Source organism: Anopheles coustani, chromosome 2 (assembly GCF_943734705.1).
Source record: "Anopheles coustani chromosome 2, idAnoCousDA_361_x.2, whole genome shotgun sequence".
In the NCBI taxonomy this organism is placed as follows: domain Eukaryota; kingdom Metazoa; phylum Arthropoda; class Insecta; order Diptera; family Culicidae; genus Anopheles; species Anopheles coustani.
Window position 1 is genome coordinate 57,968,785 of NC_071289.1, and position 8,816 is coordinate 57,977,600.

Consider the following 8,816-nt stretch of genomic DNA (forward strand, 5'->3'; position numbering starts at 1 on the left):
CCTTCTGGAACGATGGATAAATGGCAGCATTCCAATTGTGATTAACATCTTCGCCGAAATCTCCACATAGATATGCACTTTCGTTGGAAGACTAGTTCGCAGCTTGCCATTGGGTGTAACTTCCTCACAGTCTTCAACCTAAAAGCAGCCTCCACCTCGACGGAATTCCAAAAATGTTGACGTCCTGCACTTGGACACACTCGGTTTGGCTCCACACTGTCGGAACGGTGTCGGCTGCTCCAAAGCAATCCACTACGATCCAAAAACACACACACACGTACGCACATGCGCGAGAGCTCATTTGAATAACAAGAAAATTTTTATGGTAATCACTTATCCACGCGGATCCCAAAACTCATACACCGACGGTCGACAATGAAATCTGCCTACCAGTCGGCAGGCGAATGGCGAAAATTTGCCAACAACCGAACGGAACATGGACATTACGGGCGACATTCTGCTTGTGCGCGGATGGCATGGGAGTGCAAATGTCCGGTTCGGGCGCGCATCATGGCAGCGGGCGGGAAAGTCCGCCTAATCCCGCGCAGATAGACACCGCTTGAGCTCGAATTCTGGTCTTGGGTTAAGTTACAAAACAAAAAGCAAAAAATCGAAAAATAACCCAGCGCGACTTTTAGCATTTGAGTGGTTCATCGGTCGGGCCATGCAGAGGACTGGCATGTTTGCAAATCGTAGTTTTTGCAGCGACGACAGCAAGGATATTGGGAACATGGGAGCAACGGGAGAGGAAAAGAAATTCCAACGATCAAGGTCGTTTACGTGTTAGAGGCGGCCTAGGATGTTCTTCGGATTTTAGTGCCAGAGGCATAATGGTGGGATTATCTTGGCAAAAAGTGGAGAATCAAAAACATCGTCCACATCAAAACAGCGAATGCTGAAAAGGTGTTAAGAAAATTCGAGCAAAATGTTACGATCATCGGAACAAAAAAGAGAAACTCATTAAACGAAACTTATCTGGGATCAGAGGCGCATCATAGGGTGAGCATACTAAACAGCTGCTTGGGGCCCGAGCTTTCGAAGGCCCGGTACTTTTGATCCATATTTTTTTATATTTTAATGTTTGTATTCTTATTATTGTGCCGAAAAAGTTGCTTGTTTTATCAAAAGTGCGATGAGTTATGGATTTACTTCCGAATGAAAATAAATGAAGAATATATAAATGTGAGAATGATGCAAAAAGACTATCTGAGTTGTGTTTCGTTTGAGAAAAGATCAAACGTCGTCTTATAGTTTTGTTTTTTGTAAGAATTAAATTATAGATTGGTGCACTAATGAATACAAAATAGATCAGTTTAAAGACATTATTAAAGAAGAGAAAAATTCACAGAATAGTTTGAGAATAATGGACATATTTTATTAGCAAAAGTAATGCCCTACACTTAGAAGAATAGAATGCACATGTCCAAGTACAGCAATAATGCATAAAATCTTACTTTTTGTTTTTAACTTTCAGACTTTTCAGTTACAAAGCGACTAAAAAATTATTTTATTGAAAAGTTAAAACATAACTTGTGGCTACTTGCAGTCCTAGAACGCTTATTCCACCGTAGTCTGGGATTGGGAAAATTAGTTGTTCTATGGAAGTATAAACACTAGATAATTATTATCCGTAAAGTCGGAATTTATATCATGCGAGAGGCAATATTAGAACCTTATGTAAATTTTTAAGTAGCTACAGAACTCACACAAAATCCTCACATGTGATTGTTCATTTGAAATAAAACTTAACAAATCAGACCTACCATAAGGACCACTACTCGTAACGCGTTAGTAATCACTCTGGCGCCAATTACTGCTGCTTCTCAGTGTTGCTTCTGTTTGGCTACCCATTTGCCACGTGTAAACCACCCTGTGTCAGTCTGATCATCACTAGATTTCGCGCCCGCACTTGGATGCGTGAAGTGAGAAATACCTTCATTAACGTTGTTTTGAACTGTCTCGCCCGGCAGGCACCACGGCCATTACTACAATAGTAAATTTAAGCCCAAACAAATAGCCACTAGCTGGGTGGTTTCAAAACAAGATCCACCAAGCTACAGCAGGCAGGAGGATCCCTCGACCTATTTGGGCGGAAAGAATGTCAAGCTTCAGTGGACGGCTGCGCCGCCAACAACGTCCGAAGTGAGAAAAACGCTTCGCATCACTCACTGTGCCCCATCGCTGGCGTTTTGATCCGCGTCTCGTCTCGGGCGACTGTCGCCAACAGTCAAATCAGGTCTGGCGCCATAACCCGGATTGAAATTTTTGACTGTCAACCCGCTCACATCCACCTACCTCAGGCAACATCTCTTCTATTCGTCCACAAAAAAAAACGTTATACCATAGGCAGGAACACTGCTCGTCGTCGACCGAAATGCTCATCGTCAACTTTACGGTCAGCAGGCGACGATGATCTGCGAGCAATCATTCGAACGATCGGTTGCTGATGATGAGCGCCTGCAAAGCGATAGTTGGAGCCGAAACGCCGCGCTAGCGTTCTCAAAATGTGATAAAGATTGGAATTAAAAGATTTCATACATTTTATTGAGCCGTTAAATTTGGTATCCTGCCATCGCGGGTGTTCATTCGGCTTACATTTATTTATATAACTAGGTTAAAAATAGAACCTGTCTTTATATTTCATTTTTTTATTGTAATAAATCGTATTTACGTACGCATTTATTGCAGTTTTGAGAGGAAATTCTAATATTTAAACGTGCTTATTTGCAAAAAACTTAATCACGAAGGTTGAGAAGTGATAAGTGGCACACAATTTACAATGAAATACAAATTTGTTAACTAGAAAAAATGTTTTTTATAAAGGGTTCTCTAAAACGAGACTCAACTGAGGATCCTAATGAAGCATAATAAATTGGAGTTCCCAGCGTGCAAAAACAGTGGTCAAGCGTCACAGTAAACGAGTCTCAATGGGTATAGGAAATCGTCGAAATCGATTCTAATGATCGCCACCTCCTACGGCTGGTACGATTCTTAGCAACGAGACCTTTTAGATTTAAAATTGCTTCATTTTTATGATGGGATTCTAAACCCTCGCTAGCCCTGCTGCCACCCGCGTGCTGCGCGACTCATCGCACAGAACGCGCTGGCACCTCCGGGAGAGAACACTCCAGTCGCTGCTAGCCCCTCCTAGGCCAGAAACCAGAATTTTGAACGTCCTTGGTGACCTTTTCAACACGGTCGCATCCGCGAACCTCGGGTCGCATTCTTCTGCTCGCACACCACCGCGAAACACGCCGCCATCGCAGATGGGTACGCCGATGGGTAAACCGGTTTGCCGGTCTTGAAACCGGAGCTTTAACGGAGTATGGTAAACAGGGAAGTGTCTCGCTGCGGGCTGGGGATACGCCGGGGACAGTGAAAAAGCAGCATCAAGACAAGATCGTCGCATCACGAGTATTATCGATAGCGATTACGTTGAGTTTCACTTTAGCCATGGGGCAGACGATAAATTTTAAAGCTTCGCTCCGTGGCATTCATCCGTTTTATAACATGTTCTATTCCATTTCAACTGAGAATTTAAGCCGCTGAACGATTTTGGCTAACGATGCCGGCCGGCTAGCACGAACTGTAGAAGTTAGGCACGATCCAGCAGAACAATTATCATAGCGAAGAAATTAATGTCAAGCATCTTTATTTTAATTCCAAATAACGAGTCTTATAAGTTTTGAACAATTCATGGAACAAACGCTGGCAGGATGGTCCTGGTTAACTGTGTTGTCTCAGAAGCCTAGTAGAATCTGAACCGATCCGCATAATTTGACAGTCTAGACTTGGTCACGGTACAAATTATTTTAAAAACAAATGAAATTTGGAAATCGAAATGATTTGAAGTCGAACCACGCCGTCGAGGGAGCGCCTTGGCACTCGTGGTTCAATCTTCTAACCAGCGTAACCGCGAACCCTCAATGTATTTTATAGCTAGTTCAGTTTTGACCTTCACCTTTTCACTTTATCAATTCCAGTTTCGACAAATAAAAACTCAAATATTACTCTAAATTACACTCAAATCGTTACGCCTAGAGTTATGCAATGCCTGACACAATAACAGTTTTAAACAACCCGAAACGCGTTTGAATTTGGGTAGGTTAATCAAATCCTTATGAAGATTTGAATCTTTCTAATCAAATCCGATTTAAATTCCGGATTTATGAATCCGAGTCCATCAAACAGTTGCGAGACGGTGTAAACCAGTGATGTCAAACTCGTTTCACCTCGAGGGCCGCATTTCCTTCCAAAATAGGTTCGCGGGCCGCATTTCCTCCCAAAAAAGGTTCGCGGGCCAAACCATATAATTGATTGGATTGATGAAAACATGTTCTTATCAGTGTGGTTTGATCCAAACATTCAATCGTGTTCAACACCTTCAAATTTTTAAATATTATATTATTTTTTATAAAATTTACAACTTACAGTAAAAGATAAGGTTACTTTAACACTACAGTCTGTTCTCGAGTTATTCGGTTCTCGACTTACGCGGATTCGGAGATACGCGGTTTTCAAAATTTGACAGTAGATTGGGTTTATTACATCGATTTAAATTCCTGAGATGTACAACCACACGAAAAAATGTGTAAATTACACATTTGCATAACTTACGCTTTTAATTTCGTTTGTTCCAATTTATGTAGTTTGAATACGCTTGCATTGCATTCATATTAATGGACAAAGAAAAATTTTGAATATTCGATGATACATGTACAGTCTGTTCTCGAGTTACGCGGTTCTCGACTTACGCGGATTCGGAGATACGCGGTATTCAAAATTTGACAGTAGATTGGGTTTATTACATCGATTTAAATTCCTGAGATGTACAACCACACGAATAAATATGTAAATTACACATTTGCATAACTTACGCTGTTTATTTCGTTTGTTGCAATTTATGTTGTTTGAATACGCTTGCATTGCATTCATATTAATGAACAAAGAAAAATTTTGAATATTCTATGATACATGTACACAAGAGCTCGATCTCTTAACTCCTAGTATAAACTATGTGTCAAGCAATATTCGAGATACGCGGAAATTCGAGATACGCGGATTTCTCTGGTCCCCATTATCCGCGTAACTCGGGAACAGACTGTACACAATAGCTCGATCTCTTAACTCCTAATATAAACTATGTGTCAAGCAATATTCTGTTGTGATATGTGCTCGAAATGAAGCCGAGAACAGCTAGCATGCGACTACAACGTTTTATTGAAATCCACGTTCTTATATACAAAGCTCATGAGACCGCGTTCACACATAGTTGTTGTGTTTACGTATTCGGATAGTTCGGTACTTGAGTTGACACGTTAACACCCCCACACAATTCTAGGATCCTAACTATCCTAACCAAAGACAAAAACAATATAATTCAAACAATCTTATTGATTTACTCCCTCTCCAATCCTAACTTAATACAGAAACCTTTGAAGAGGTTTGGCGATAGACCCTTTGTCATGATATCAGCTTGTTGCATCGATGATGGCATGTATATGATTTCAATCCGCTTTTGTTGTACAAGTTCCCTAACAAAATGATATTTTGTATCTACATGCTTGAGACGCTTTATGTCTTTGGAATCTTCCGCCACTTTCATAGTCGATTGATTGTCTTCATATAGGGGTACCGGATCTGTTATGGACAACCATAAATCTTCTAATACGCGCAACACCCAAATGGTGTGACATGATCCAGTGCACAAGGCATTCAACTCTGCTTCCGTTGATGACAATGAAACACTTTGCTGTTTTCTGGTCAACCAACCTACAGTATTTCCGAAAAGTTTCATTATGTATCCAGAAATTGAACGACGGTCGGATACGTTGTTTGCCCAATCCGCATCACAATAAATTTGCAAAATCGGTTCATTCCTGTCAGCTCTGTATACCATTCTAACATTCAAACTACCTTTTATGTACCTTAAAATACGTTTTAAATGAATCCAATGTTCCTCGTTAGGGCATGATTGAAATTGGCTAAAGTAATTTACTGCCGCTGAAAGATCGGGCCTTGTCGTAACTGACGCATACGTGAGACATCCGATCAGTTCACGATATGGTTTAGATGTTTTCTCACTTTCCTTTCCTTTACTTAATTTCAATCTGATTTCGATGGGTGTGGATATTGGTTTACACTCGGTCATATTAAATCGTTTTAATAATTTTTCAAAATATTCCTGCTGACCTATACTCATTAGTCCTGCACCAATATCTCTTTCTATTGTCATACCTAAAAACGTGCTAACTTCCCCATCATCTTTCATTTCGAATTGTTTTGCACATTTTTGTTTTATTTCTTTCAGTGTATCTGGTGAATCACTCACAAGCAAAATGTCGTCAACATACAAAATGAGTATTATTTTTACAGCTCCTTTCTTTTGTGTGTAAAGACACATATCGTTAGTACTACGCACAAACCCTATGCTTATTAAGAAATTATGAAATTTTTCATTCCACGCACGAGAAGCCTGTTTCAATCCATAGATTGAACGATTCAATCGACAAACCAATCCTTTATCCTTCTCATAGCCTTCAGGCTGCATCATGTAAATTTCCTCGGATAAATCGCCATTTAAGAAAGCAGTTTTAACATCCATCTGATGGATATGCATTCGTTTTTCGTTTGCTAATGCCAGAACCATACGTAATGTATCTAACTTGGCAACAGGTGAGTAGGTTTCAGTATAATCTATACCTGGCTTCTGAGTGAAACCCCTAGCAACTAATCTCGCTTTATAAATGATTCCATTATTATTCCCACGTTTTATTTTAAATACCCACTTGCAGGATATAATTTTTCTGCCTTTGGGTGGTTTTACCAGTGTCCAGCTGTCGTTTTTCTGCATCGCTTGCATCTCGCTGTCCATGGCGGATTGCCATTGTCCCCAGTCATCTCTTTTCTTCAGTTCGGCAATTGAGCTTGGGATGTCATTGACGAAGCTCAGTGCATTAAAAGCATAACCAGCATAACTCATATCAAAATCTTCATGCCACTTGGGAGGTTTTATTTCACGATGCGAAACCTCTTCTTCGTCAAAGGATTCTTCATTGTTGTTCACTAATGTCTCATCAGCACTGTTGAAACTAGTTTCTAAAGGATCTGCTTCTAACTCTTCTTCTTGTTCATCATCTTGTACAACAACCGGATTAACTTCTTTTGGAATTACCACCTCACTTTTGCCAGGATAGCGTCCACTAGAATTTTCCATAAAAATCACATCACGCGAGCAACTAATACAGTTTTTCTGAGGATTCCAAATACGATAACCATTTGCGGAATATCCGACAAATATTCCCTTCCATGACTTTGCATCAAACTTTCCACGAAATTGTTTCGGTATATGCACAAAAGCGTCCGATCCAAAAACCTTTAGGTTCGCAACGTTGGGTTTCTGCTTATTCCACAACTCATACGGAGTTTTTCCAATAGCAGCAGCAGGGCTTCGATTTGCTAAATAAGCTGCAGTTTGAACTGCCACACCCCACAACTTTTTGTCAAGGCTTTTGTCTTCCAACATAGAGCGCGCTTTTTCTACGAGGGTCCTATTCATCCTCTCACTTGTACCGTTCTGTTCAGGCGTGTACGGATTTGTCCATTCCATTTGTATACCTCTTTGTTTGCAATACATTTGAAATTCACGACTTTTGTATTCGCCACCGTTGTCGCATCGAATTTTGGAAACGCGCACACCAAACTTTGCACACACCATGGCCTCATACTCACGGAATTTCTGGTAAACCTCCGCCTTTGTTCTCATCAGGTACACCACGGAAAATTTGGTGCAATCGTCGATGAACGAAACAAAATATCGTTCACCGTTAATCCCATTGTTCTGCATCGGACCACACACGTCCGAGTGCACGAGTTCCAGGATTCTTGACGATTGTTGTCCACTCCGCATAGAAAACGATTCTCTTGTTTGTTTTGCTGTGATACACGCTTCACACACTTTGTCCTCTTTTCTTGAAACAGCACTGTTCGGCAACCCTAACACCATATTATTTTTCATGAGCACTTGCAAATTTTTCGAACTGAGGTGTCCGTACCGACGATGCCACAAATCGTATGCTTCCGGAATTTTGCCACTGAACAAAGCACGATTCGATTTATTTTGATACAACTCTACTTTATAGAGATTTCCACAAATTTCCCCGGCCAAAACTAATTCCGAGTTTCTGAACACTTTTATTTTGTTTTTCATGAAAACGACCTTAAAACCTGCGTTTTCCATTTTTCGCACTGATAACAAGTTTACTCTTGCTTCCGGAATGTATAATACATTTTCTAAATTAATTTCACCAGAAATTTCACTGTGTACATTTTTCAAACGCGAAATGTTTCCCCGGTGGGTAGCTATAATGCATGCACCTTCTTTTGCCACTGCAATATTCATGGGAGATTCCATTTTATTAAGCTCGGTGAAAATTTCTTTATTGTTCGTAATGTGCTCCGAAGCACCTGAATCCACAATCCATGTGGTTATCTCACAATCACTGATTGTCCCAATCATGAAACACGCATCATTTTTCACGTCACGTTTTCGTTGATTTCCTCGCGCATTCAAGATCCTACAGTCCTTTTTCATATGGCCTATTTTACCGCACTTGTGACACTTTCCAGGAAATCGTTTTTGTTCCTTTCGTCCGACGAACGCCGCCGAAGGCCCATTGTCACTATTCACAAGACGTTCACTTCTTTTACATTCTTCGGCCATCAAACGTTGCTTCACAAAATCAACGCTTAAATCTTTTTCAGGAAGATTTTCCAAGGCTGTTATCAACGGATCATACGAGTCCGGCAGGCTAAGA